This window comes from Amaranthus tricolor, chromosome 17 (assembly GCF_026212465.1).
Source record: "Amaranthus tricolor cultivar Red isolate AtriRed21 chromosome 17, ASM2621246v1, whole genome shotgun sequence".
Classification (NCBI taxonomy): Eukaryota; Viridiplantae; Streptophyta; class Magnoliopsida; order Caryophyllales; family Amaranthaceae; genus Amaranthus; species Amaranthus tricolor.
In genome coordinates, this window is record NC_080063.1 from 19240371 (window position 1) to 19253860 (window position 13490).

A 13490-nucleotide genomic window follows, 5' to 3' on the forward strand; every position below is an offset into this window, starting at 1 on the left:
GAAAATGTCCTTAGATGATGAGTTGCAGGCACTATTACTACTTTCCTCATTGCCGGATAGTTGGGACACACTATTTGTATCACTTAGCAATTCTGCTCCTGATGGTAAGTTGACAATGGAGAGTGTCAAAGCTAGTCTGCTGAATGAAGAGACTAGGAGAAAGGAGATGGGTTCCTCCAATCATTCTGAAGCTCATTATGTTGCACAAGAGTCTAATAGGGGAAGAAGCAAAAATCGACCTTCTCGAGGTAGAGACAATTCCAGAGACAAGTCTAAATCCAAGGGTAGAATTATTTGTCATCACTGCGACAAGCCGGGACATATTAAGAGGTTCTGCAGAAAGATGAAAAGAGACAAGTCAAAAGATAGAAAGGGTGATTCATCTGAGTCGAAGTCTGAAGAGAAAAATACTACAGCTCTAGCAATCAGTGATGATGATTTGCTCTTCATTGGTGATAAAGAGTGTTTGAATGTAGCTGGTGATGACTGCAATTGGGTGATTGATTCGGGTGCTTCGTATCATCTTACTTCGCATCAAGACTATTTCTCGTCCTACACTAGTGGTGATTTTGGTAGTGTTAGAATGGGTAATGATGGGTCATCCAGGGTTGTCGGCAAAGGCACTATTTACTTGGAGAGTTCCACCGGTTGTAAGCTGATTTTGAGAAATGTTAGACACGTTCCTGATATCAGATTGAATCTCATTTCTATAGGTAGACTTGATGAAGAGGGTTACTTCAGCCACTTCAATGATGGTAAGTGGAAGCTCTGCAAAGGGAATCTTATAGCAGCCCGAGGTAAGAAGCAAGGTTCTCTTTATATGATGCAAGCGAAGGTTTGCGCGGATGAGGTAAATGTTGCAGATGAATGTTCTAGTGAGTTATGGCATAATAGACTTGGCCATATGAGTGAGAAAGGTATGCAAATGCTCTTTAAGAAGCAATATCTCCCTGATGTCTTAGGTATGTCTCTTAGATCCTGTGTTGATTGTTTAGCTGGTAAACAACATAGGGTTGCTTTTCATTCTCGCCCCCCATCTAGGAGAAAGTATCCTCTTGATCTTGTCCACACTGATGTATGTTCTATGGATGCTAAATCCCATAGTGGTGCTCTTTACTTTGTTTCTTTTATTGATGATTATTCTCGAAAAGTGTGGGTTACTGTGTTGAAAACCAAGGATCAGGTACTTTCTGCTTTCAAGGAGTTTCAGGCTAGAGTTGAGCGAGAAACTGGTAGAAAGCTCAAGGTCGTGAGAGCTGATAATGGTGGTGAGTACAGAGGCCCATTTGAAAGCTACTGCAAGGGTCAAGGCATCAAGCTTGAGAAAACAGTTCCAAAGACACCTCAATTAAACGGAGTTGCAGAGAGGATGAACAGAACAATTGAAGAAAGAATCCGATGTATGCTCTCTCATGCAAAGTTGTCCAAGTCTTTCTGGGCAGAGGCATTGGTTACAGCTGTGTACTTGATTAACCTTTCACCTTCAAATCCTCTTAATGGTGATGTTCCTCAGAAAGTTTGGACCGGTAAAGATGTCTCCTACAAGCACTTGAGGGTATTTGGATGTCGTGCTTTTGTTCACATTCCTAGAGATGAGAGATCCAAGTTAGATAAGAAGACAAAGCAGTGTATATTTTTGGGGTACTCTGAAGATGCTCTTGGGTACAAGTTATGGGATCCAGTAGATAGAAAAGTTCTCAGAAGTAGAGATGTTGTGTTCTTTGAAGATCAGACTATTGAAGATATTGAAAAGCCAAAGCAACAAACATCCTCTCACACTCCAATCATTTTTGATCCAGTCTTACCGCAGATGACTCCTAGAGTTGAAGGGAGAGATGTGCAGGATGATGACAATATTGGTGATGATGGTCATGATGATCAACCTGAAGTTGAGACTCCAATTGTTGAACCGCAACCACAGCCTGATGATGTGAGAAGATCCACTAGAGGACCACGTCCTTCCATGAGGTATCCTACTACAGAGTTTGTGTTACTAACTGATGGGGGAGAGCCAGAAGACTTTCAGGAGGCTATGTCACATGAGAAAAGTAAGGAGTGGTATAATGCCATGCAAGATGAGATGAATTCCTTGCATGAGAATCACACTTATGATCTGGTAAAGTTGCCTAACGGCAAACGAGCACTCAAGAATAAATGGGTGTTTAAGTTGAAGCACGGAGAAGATGGTCAACCACCTAGGTTCAAGGCTAGGATTGTTGTGCGAGGCTATGAACAGAAGAAGGGGATTGATTTTGATGAAATTTTCTCTCCAGTGGTGAAGATGTCTTCAATCAGAGTTGTACTTAGTTTGGCTGCCAGCATGAATTTGGAGATTGAGCAACTTGATGTGAAGACTGCTTTCCTCCATGGTGACCTAAAGGAGGAAATTTACATGGAGCAACCTGAAGGCTTTGAGGTCAAGGGAAAGGAGAAACTTGTGTGTCGCTTAAAGAAGAGTTTGTATGGTCTTAAGCAAGCGCCTCGGCAATGGTACAAGAAATTTGAGTCATTCATGGTTGATAATGACTTCCACAAGACATATGCTGATCATTGCGTGTTTGTGAAGAATTTTGCTGAAGGTGACTTTCTCATTCTCTTGTTATATGTTGATGATATGTTGATTGTTGGTCGTGATTCCAATAAGATTGCTGACTTAAAGGCTAGTTTGAGCAAGTCCTTTGCTATGAAGGACCTTGGCCCTGCAAAACAAATTTTAGGCATGCGTATTTCTCGTGATAGGAAAAATAAGAAATTGTGGATATCACAAGAGAAATACATTGAAAAGGTGCTGAAAAGGTTCAATATGAACAATGCTAAGCCTGTGTGTTCTCCACTGCCAGTGCATATGAAATTGAGTTCCAAACAATGTCCTACAACAGATGAAGATAAGAAAAAGATGAAAAATGTGCCTTATTCATCCGCTGTAGGTAGTTTGATGTATACTATGGTATGTACTAGGCCTGATATAGCTCATGCTGTTGGGGTAGTTAGCAGGTTTATGTCTAATCCTGGAAAGGAGCATTGGGCAGCAGTTAAGTGGATTCTAAGGTATCTCAGGGGTACTTCTAGAGTAAGTTTATGTTTTGGTCCTGGCGAACCTATGTTGGATGGTTACACAGATGCTGATATGTCAGGTGATATTGATTCTAGTAAGTCTACTTCTGGTTACATAATGACGTTTGCAGGGGGAGCTGTTTCTTGGCAATCTAAATTGCAAAAATGTGTTGCTCTATCGACTACTGAGTCAGAGTATGTGGCAGCTGTTGAAGCTGGTAAAGAGTTAGTGTGGATGAGGGACTTCCTTGAGGAGTTGGGTTTGGAGCAAGACGATTATTTGTTACATTGTGATTGTCAGAGTGCCATTCACCTAGCTAAGAATGCTACCTATCATGGTCGAACGAAACATATACGAAGGAGGTATCATTGGATTCGAGATCAGATAGAAGAGAAAATATTTGAGATTGTGAAGATCAGTACTCATGAAAATGGATCGGATATGTTGACGAAGATCCTTCCAAGAGACAAGTTAGAGGTGTGCCGTTTGAAAGCGGGACTTGTCATACCCCCCAAGTTGGAGTGAGGGGGAGATTTGTTGGGTTATTCCCTCCCACTTGGAGGAAGGCCCAATTAATATTTTAATTATGGGCTTAATAATAAAATGGGCTAATAATTATAATATTATTTATTAATTAAAAGAAAAAATATATATATAAATACCTAAAATTAGGGCAGCAGCATTTAGTGATTGCAATCAAAACACATATACACGCACAAATCAGAAACTGCGGCAGAGAAAGAAAAAGGTGCGACGCGAGTCTTTCGGCGATCTGATCGAAGGCCATTCGTACTCCGTTTTTCGTCAAATTTTGACATGGTGTTCCTGTCTACCCAACCTACAAATTCAACGGTTGGATTGTCGTTTTGTGCATTGTAAGTGGGTAATTTGTTTTGCCCTAATTTTACCCTAATTGTTATTTTACCACTTTTAAGTGATGTTTTAGGGTTGTTTGGTGTTTGTATTACCTCTAGTATTGTCTAGAGAGAATTTTGGTTGTACCCATTAATTTTATTGGTGATTAGTGGAAGAGTGTGGTACCACTTACGGTCCCGTGGTTTTTTCCCGCATTGGGTTTTCCACGTAAATATCGTGTGTGCTTTACTTTCCGCATTTTTACTTTATTGCGCTTGATTGTGGGATTATTATTATTTGTTTGATTGGATTGGTTATTTTTGCTCATCTAACAACACAAAGGGAGAAAGTGTGTGTATTATATCGCCACTTTTCTCAACAGTTTTTTATAAGAGAGATACTCTGGGTATGATGATGATGAATCAAATTAAATTAAATTATAAGATCGAGTAAATATCATGTCATCTAGTTTATTTTTAATACTTGTCAGCATGGTTAATGCGTTTGGTTGTTGGTTTACCGCTGCGGTTTCACACTTCTCTAATCCTCTTTTAGTGTTCCATTGTTTTATTCCCATTCCTAACTTATCATCAACAATCATTCCATAATTTTTCATAAAGCACATGATTCAATACATAGTTTAGTATAATGATTCATTCCATGTTATTCTTAATTAACATTATTTAAATAATGATTAAATTGTCTAATTAATCCGTTAAGGCATCATTATAATAATCTAAATTTGATAGTAAAGTGGTAGAAACTTGGCCTTTTTCATTTGTTAAACAGCACAATTAAATTAATCCAAACTAACAAATTTCAATATAAATAAACATTAAATTAAAAGTGAATTCACGTATAAATTAAACATAAGTCAAAAACTAAAATTTAACTTTAATAGAAATACAAATCATATGAATAAACATCCCTAGTATATTTGGTGTCCTTATAGAGCTATAACACTCCTCGGTCCTCTATTTCCTAGATTTTGAACACACTTATTGTTGCCTTAGTTTATAAGAGTATTATTAACAAGTTCGGTTTTAAAAATAATAACATGAAAAAGTTAAATGTTTTGATGGTATGAAGTAAAATTAATCAAACGTTCAATGTAAATTAAAAATCTATTGTAAAATTAAAAGAATATTCTAATTTAACATATATAATTGACTCAAAAGAACAGATAAAGTTGAGAATCATAAATTAACAAATAATTAAAGTCAAAAGATCATTTTATATAAAGTTTATAACATATCTTAGCTTAATCTTTTAAATTAAATGAGTTAGTTCTTAACACTTACTCTTTTATTCCTATAATAAAAGTTTATTTTTCACTATTTATTTACAAAAAGTTTCCCACTTATTTTATATTTACCTATTTTCATTTGTATGATAATAAGTATTTGTTCCATGGTATGTTAATGCTATGAATAGTGGTCAAAACCAAGTTTCCAACAACTAAGAACATGTACATGCCGTCGGCTATGCGTAGGTGACCATGCACAAGTCTTTGTTTGGCACAACAATTATAATCTGTGGGAATTAAAATATCAATCGTCAACTCATCACTACTATAGTCTATGAGCATTACTTCGTGCATGTGAATTGTGACGTGGAGATATCCGGTTATTAGATTAATAATTGAAATTAATTACTTTCCCGATTCTATAATTAGTTTACATCTTGATGTTATGTACTATTAACAATCAGATCTCATCATCTTCAGACTAAAAATTACTTTTCAAAAAAGATTTTTGATTCAATTCTTACCTAATTTTTTTCCCTCAGTTTACTATATAATTTCAAACACAATTGTTATGTACTTACTCAATTAGTTGATATTATGTATGAAACTCCGAATATTACATCAGAGATTATAAAAGAATATACGCCTGTGTTTTTTGTTTGCAATATTTGAAGTTATATGAATATATTTTTAATGGATAGTGTATAAATATGTGTATGAAAACTTATTCCTCGTGAATAATAGGTAGATCATAGGTAGGTATGAGGTTTCACTATATGACTACATCCAAACGACCCACCCTATATATATCCGCCTCATCACATACCCACCTAAACATATGCAGAATATCCTGTAGGCCACAATGCGTGAAAATTGATTTAAATGTATACTTAGGTGAATGGTGATAAACATGGGTTCCTTTAAAAAAAAAGTGATAAACATGGGTATGAAAATTCCATCCATTATGGATAGTTGGTAGATGATAAGTATGAAAATTTTGGGCGATTATAAGTATGAGGTATCCGTACCTATTTATTCATTTTATTACTTCATTCGTTCCATAATAAATGCAACATTAGAAATATTGCATTATTCATTTATTATCCTTAATTTGTGATTATTATTAATTTATAGGTTAAAACGTAATCAAGCATGATCATATTTGATTCGTCTCAATGCAAATATTATTAATATCAAATTTTATAATTTTTACCATACAAAGTTAGAAAAATTAATAACCGAATTATTGTATTAGACTGCGTAAAAAGTTTAAACGTTGCAAGTATTTTAGAACAAATAATATATCATCATTATTCATTAGCAACCAATTTGAACCATGTTTTCAATATTTATAGATATAGATATAGAAGTAACTAGATGATCACCAGTGCTAAAGCACGAGACATTTAGTAAAAATTATTATGCGTAAATAATATAATCATTACAAACATATTAAATAAAAGTTAAGAAAAAGAACTATGAATAATAATTTTTTAAAAATCACAACAAAGAAAATTGAATAATAAATAACAATATTTACACATTATGAGAACATAATTGTTGATTACCCTTGCTAAGCACGAGCTATTTCATAATCACTATATATTAAATGTATGTATGTAATATTAGTTGATTACCCGTGTTAAACACGATATACAAAAAGTTATTTTATCAAAAATTGAATAGACTATAAATATTCTAACGTATGTAATGGAGTTTATACACAGGAAAAATGCATGGATAAATGCTTATTTTGATTTTTGGATTAAAGAACTTATACAAAATGAAAATAAAGAGTACTTGTAAGATAAGGAAAATATATTCTTGAAAAACCCAAAACACAAAGCTTCTCTCTCATTTTTGACGTTCAAACAAAAAATCAATTTCCTACTAATTTCCAACTTATCTTTTAAGAAAACCTCTTCTTGACACACCCTTAAACTCTTATTCCATATTTAGTTTTTAACACTTGTAATTATTCAAATTCAACTATACGTAAAACATGCTCCCTTCATTTAACCAGTTTAGTTTTTAACATTATTCCTAACACTCTTAATTTGAATTATTCCAAATATATAAATTAAATCATAGTCAATTGAGATCTTTTTTTATTCGTTATAATGCAATTTATTAATATCAACATTTTATAATTTATAATTATGCATAATAAGATGCATTAGGATATCAATTAATATATTTGAAAATGTGTACAAACTAAGTGAGACAAGAGATAGCGAATTCATCATATCATATCATATGATAATCTAAAGAAAGACCCATTAATTTTAAATGACGCTTTTCAATGACTGAGTACTTAGCGAAATATAATCAGCTTAAATTGTTGATATATTTTAATGAATTTCTACATAGAAATATTTGTTAATGTAAAGAAAAATTCTAACATAGAAAAATTATCAAATTACAATTTTATCTCATTTGCCTTTCTCTTTTCTAGAAGACTTTTATTTTGAACGCAACATTTATTTCTGGGTGTTGATAAATAGGAATGGTGTATGAAAGTCATAATTTTGCAAATGGTGACATTTTATACACCTTCACTTTGCTGCTCACCTCATTTGATTAACTTTAAGCCTTTGAGTTACCCATTTAATTTTTAATGGGAACAATTGATATTAATTATCAAATCTATCATCCATCTGTTGTGCATAATCCACCTTTAGATTATTTTTTTAATAATTCAATCTTTGTCTTTAGTTTGTTACCAGCATCTTTTACTTTTTTAATAATCCTACATTTGCCCTTAGTTTGCTATTAGCATGCCCTATTAGTATACTGACAACAAAAAAGGGGAAAGGTTGAAGTATTAAAAATATTTTATGGGTGAGATTATTCACAGCAGATGAGTGAAAGGCTTAGTAATATCAAATTTTCCTTTTTAATAATAATAAGTTTATTTATTTTTGTTTGACCTCTTTTTGTCTTTGCTTCGCAATAGAAAACAAATATTTTTGCAGTTCGCCACTTACTCGATCAAGTTATTTATCAACCTCATTTAGTAAACATTTTAGTATATAGAATGATGACTAATAATATATAATATAAATAAAGAGACATGCTGAATTTAGAGGTGAAAAATATCACAGTAATTTGTATTAATATATAGAAGATAAATCTTAAATAGAAAGTTTATTTTCAATCTTACTCAAATCACATGTAATATTCCAACACATATAAAAGGAAGAAAATTTGTTTTTAATCTTACTAAAATCACATATATTATTCCAGTTGATATAAAGATATAAATATCCTTAATCTTAAATAGTCAAAATTAATAGTTATATAAAATTGCAATAGCATGCATTATTGCATACTAATCTTGTCCTGAAACTTACAATAAATTTATAAGAAAGTGTATGTGAGAAGCTAATTATAAGTATGAGGTATTCGTACCTATAGGTTAAAACGTAGTCAAGCGTGATCATATTTAATTTGTCTCAATGTAAATATTATTGATATCAAATTTTATAATTTTTACTGTACAAAGTTAGAAAAATTAATAATCAAATTATTGCATTAGACTGTGAAAAGTTTTAAACGTTGCAAGTAGGGCTGAACAAACTTTGGTCTAAACCGTAAACCAAACCGGAATTTTAGTATTTGGTCTGGCCTACGGTTTAAACAGTCTGGTCTGTTTTTTTTTTTTTCAAATTAAATCACGGTTTACAGTCTGGTCTCGGTTTTTTTATTTTTCAGACTAGACCGGACCGCAAACCGTACTATGGTCAAAAATCATAATTTTGTATTTAAAAAATTAAGTTGCTACCTAGATATTTTAAGATGTAGTTATTTTTATATAACAATATATACTTGAATGATGTTGATGTTATCAACTAATTACAAATTATTATATTTATTAATCGTAGATGTGAAATATTTGCATAAATACATGTATTAATTTGGATAAAAATATAAAAATAAAAAATTGTAGACCAGACCAGACTAGACTGGACCGTTGTAAAATGGTTTAGTATGGTCTGGTGATTTAAACGTTCCAATCCAGTCCGAAAAAATTTCAAATCGGAATTTCTGATTTGGTCTGATTTTAGTGTCACATCAGACTAAATCGGACTGTGTTCACCCCTAATTACAAGTATTTTAGAACAAATAATATATCATTATTCATTAGCAACCAATTTGAACCATGTTTTAAATATTTATAGATATAGATATAGAAGTAATTAGCTTAATTAAGTCAAAATCATTTTAAATTAATTAAAATTTTGAGATAAATTTGATAGAATTGCAAGTTGCAAGTCAAGTGGAGATTAAAAAACATAATTAGCGAAATAAGGGGGTCCAATCTTGTGGGATAAACATAAATTTATAACCACCAAATTTAGACGACCGCCCAATGAAATTAAAATACGTAGTGGGACCCATCCATATAACCAATTTAAATACCACTCTTAGGCGCCCACAGTCCCAACACTCTCTTCCAAAACCAGAAACCGGAAACCAGAAACCGGCTATCAGCAAACGGTTTTTTCAAGTGTAAAATATTATTAAAATATTCTAACTATTCCGTATTTCCTTTAATTATACTTTCCCGAAAACCAGGAGCTGGAGATGTGGGTCCCACCCACTTTCCCACATTATGTGACGATTCGACCGCACCCTGACATTGACACGTTTGTTTCACGCGCTATTTCCTATTTGTAAGTGTCGTCCAAGTTTGATGTTTCTTTTACCACGTGCCTTCCATGCCTGTGTTATGAGGTTTTACCTGTATTTTTAAGGTTATGTTATGATAAAATTTGAATAAGACAAATTTAATTTCTGCATGTCATGAATTTCCCATATTTTTAAAATTTTTGTTTTAGTACTCCTAGTTTACATTGACAAGGGAATTAAAAATTATTAACTACATTTTAAAATATTTATAATTGATCGTAATATATTAAATACAAGAATAATAGAACGGAGAAAGTATATTACATACATGCATCGCTGAGATCGAAAACAAACTCTAGTCGACTATCGCTATATTGATCACAAAATAAAAGTTTTTAACCACGCACTAAATAAACTCATGATTCTTAATTCAAATGTTATACATTGATCGTGGTGAAAATTATATTACTATCACAGTGATGAAAAAAAATGATCAATCAATAATATGACCAACGGTGTCTATTTTGTATATGTTCCATAATCCATATGTCCCACTCAATTTTAAATTAATGTCAATTTGGTCAGTTTTATTTTATTTATAGTATTTTTATTTTTTGAATAATTATCTACCACTTATTTTTAATCTCATTTATAAGTTTTAACTTTTTTTTAATTTTATCTATATAATTAATTAATGTCAATTAGTTTTAACATTATATTTTATTTATTATTTTCAACTCACACCTGAGCTATTTCTATGAGGTAAAATTAACCTTTTTCATCAAAATTCACATATGCGGAATAAAATACTATATTGTAGACATTTCAAATTCTATTTTATTTTTACTACATTTTATTTTTTTTAGTCCGTTTATATTACTTGCCATAACTATTTTTGCTCTTATTTTTTTCCTATTAAATACTTTATTAACTTTTACATATAATATTTTTTTTTTCCAATTTCTTTAAATCTTATAATTGTCTATTTATTGTAAAGAAAAACCTCCTTTTCTTGTACTTATTCTCACTTTCTTTTTGTTAAAACTATTTTGAAATATGTATCTGAAATTACAACCTAGAAAGAATAACTCCTATATTATAAGTTTTGTTAGTATTATATACATCATACATGATAAATTCTTTCAAGTTATTTTATTATATTTAACTTTCTTGGCCACAATTTGTAGATGCATGATAGAGGTGATCATGGGCGGCCCGGTCCAACCCGGCCCGAAAAAGTGAGGGTTTGGGTGTTAAAATATGGCCCGATGGGCGGGTTTGGGTAGAAAATAAGTGGCCCGATTTTTTTTGGGACGGGTTTGGGATTTGGTGTTTGGCCCGCGGGCCGGCCCGAAAAAGTGTGTTTTCATGATTTGCATTTTAATTTGTTTTATTTTATGTATAATATGTAACAATTGTATTTGATTATTTCAATTATTTTTAATTTGTGTTTTAAATTATGTATAATATGCAACAATTGTATTTGTAGTTTTGTGAATTTCTTTGTCTTTTTTGGTTTTATTTATTTTAGTTTTATATTTTTATTTTTTTGGTTATTTACAAATCACGGTGATTGATTAGATATTATTAAATAAAAAAAATGAGAGTTTTTAATTTAAAGCATTATGGATAAGTGCTTTAAGTTATAGTGAAATAATCATGGTTATCTTAAAATTAATTTAAAATAAAAAAATAATATATAACATAGGCCCGCAAAAGCCCGCAAAGTACGGGTTTGGGCAAGAACTTTTTGGCCCGCACTTTGGCCCGGCCCAGCCCGACCCGCATCAATGGGTAGATTTTTTCCTCTCGGCCCGGCCCGGTGTTTGATCACCTCTAATGCATGATAACCTATTGGCATTCACTCATCAAGATTAGTTTTACTTGTATAGATTGTGATAATCCTTTTGGAATACGGAATAGTACACAACAAACCATTTTTGAGTGGATACATTTTGAGGCTAAATATTGAATTTTGTGCCTTTTATGTACTCTTACTTATCTCTATTTTGTTTTTATCCGGCTAGCTCATCTAATTTTAATCCAATAAAAATAAAAAAAACAACTTGGCTAAGGCATAGGAGTACAAAAGAACACAATTCACATGTATTTGGAAATGAATTCTAAAATAAAGTTTTGAATTCTATTTTTATTTAATTAGTTAATTTGTTTCTTGTTTCAATCTATTCGTAAAATAATAAGAGGAAATTTTTTTGGTGCATATTGGGTGCAATCATATCTCTTATTGAGACTTATCCTTCAAATTAATATCATCTCAATACTCAAATAGAGTCGAAATATCATAATCGAGTTGTTCAACCAGTTAAGAGTCATCCAATAAGTTAAAGCTTATCACTTGTGTTTCATTTAATTCGATAGTAAATTTATGTTAACGGAAAAATGTTGAGCATAATAAGTTAGGTAAAGATTTTGAGTTTAAATTTCATTAGCCTCTCCTCTGATCCTTTATATTTCACTCATTTTACCATCTATAAAAAAGTTAATTTTTAAAAGTTTAACTTTTTAATATGAGATAAAAATGATAAATTACATTAATAATCCCACTTATTGCTCATCAATCTTTTTAAATAATTAATTTACTGGAGTCCAATTGAGCTAGTATATTCTTAATTCACATTTATTATCTATTTCTAAATTTTTTATTCAAAAAATGCGCCCATAGCTTAAGAAGCCAACATATACCACTATTCAAAACCCATTTGACAAATTCGCCATCACCAAATAAGTACACGTAATCACAATCTTTAAAATAAAATCTTTATTAAATAAACAAAACCCTTTCCTTCCCCAAACAATCGGAAAGTAATTTACACGAAATACGTTGAGAGTGAAGGTCTAAAGTCTTAGTCTATCCGTACTATTAAAAACAATACTTCCTCGGTTCCGTTCTGTTTTAATCGCTATATTTGCATGCATGAGGATTAAGAAAAGTGATTGACCTACACTATTGCTGATTGTTTACTTTTTAGAGTATAGTATTTTATTATTGTTAATTGAAAAAGAAAAAAAAGGTTGTTAGGTTATTTTATAGAGTATAGTATAATATTTTATTATAAAATATAGAGTATAGAGTAGAATAAAAATAGGGGTAGGTAGAACTTTAAATGATTACTTTATTACTAAAAACAGAAATGTAGCAAGTAATATGAAATTGCCAAAAATAAAAAATATAATGGGTATTATAGAACGGAGGAAGTATATTCTAAAAGAAAACAATATGTTAATGATATAAAAAGATAAATTATGCAGTTAAATGAAAATTGAAAAACAAGTATGACTTATTGTCAAAAAATACAAATATAGCACCTATAAAAATAATAAAATAAAAATAAAAAAAACAGTGACAAAGTGAGGATACAAATAGTCCCATACGAACATAAACAATTATTAGTATACTAAGATGATGCTATCAAATAATATTAAATTAACAAATAGAGTTAGGTTCTTCTCCCCTTTTCCCAAATTATGGAATGCCTTCCATTTTAAATATTTATTTTTACGTCCAATGAATTTTGTAGCTATATCATCCAGTTTGAAAGCATATACTCATACAACCATTTATACACATCATCGGAGAAAATCTAGAATATGATTTGAGTCATTCGTATAATTAAAAATTATGTAAATATATTTATCACGTAAAAATTTTATATAACACATAAAAATGGTTAAGTCATCTAG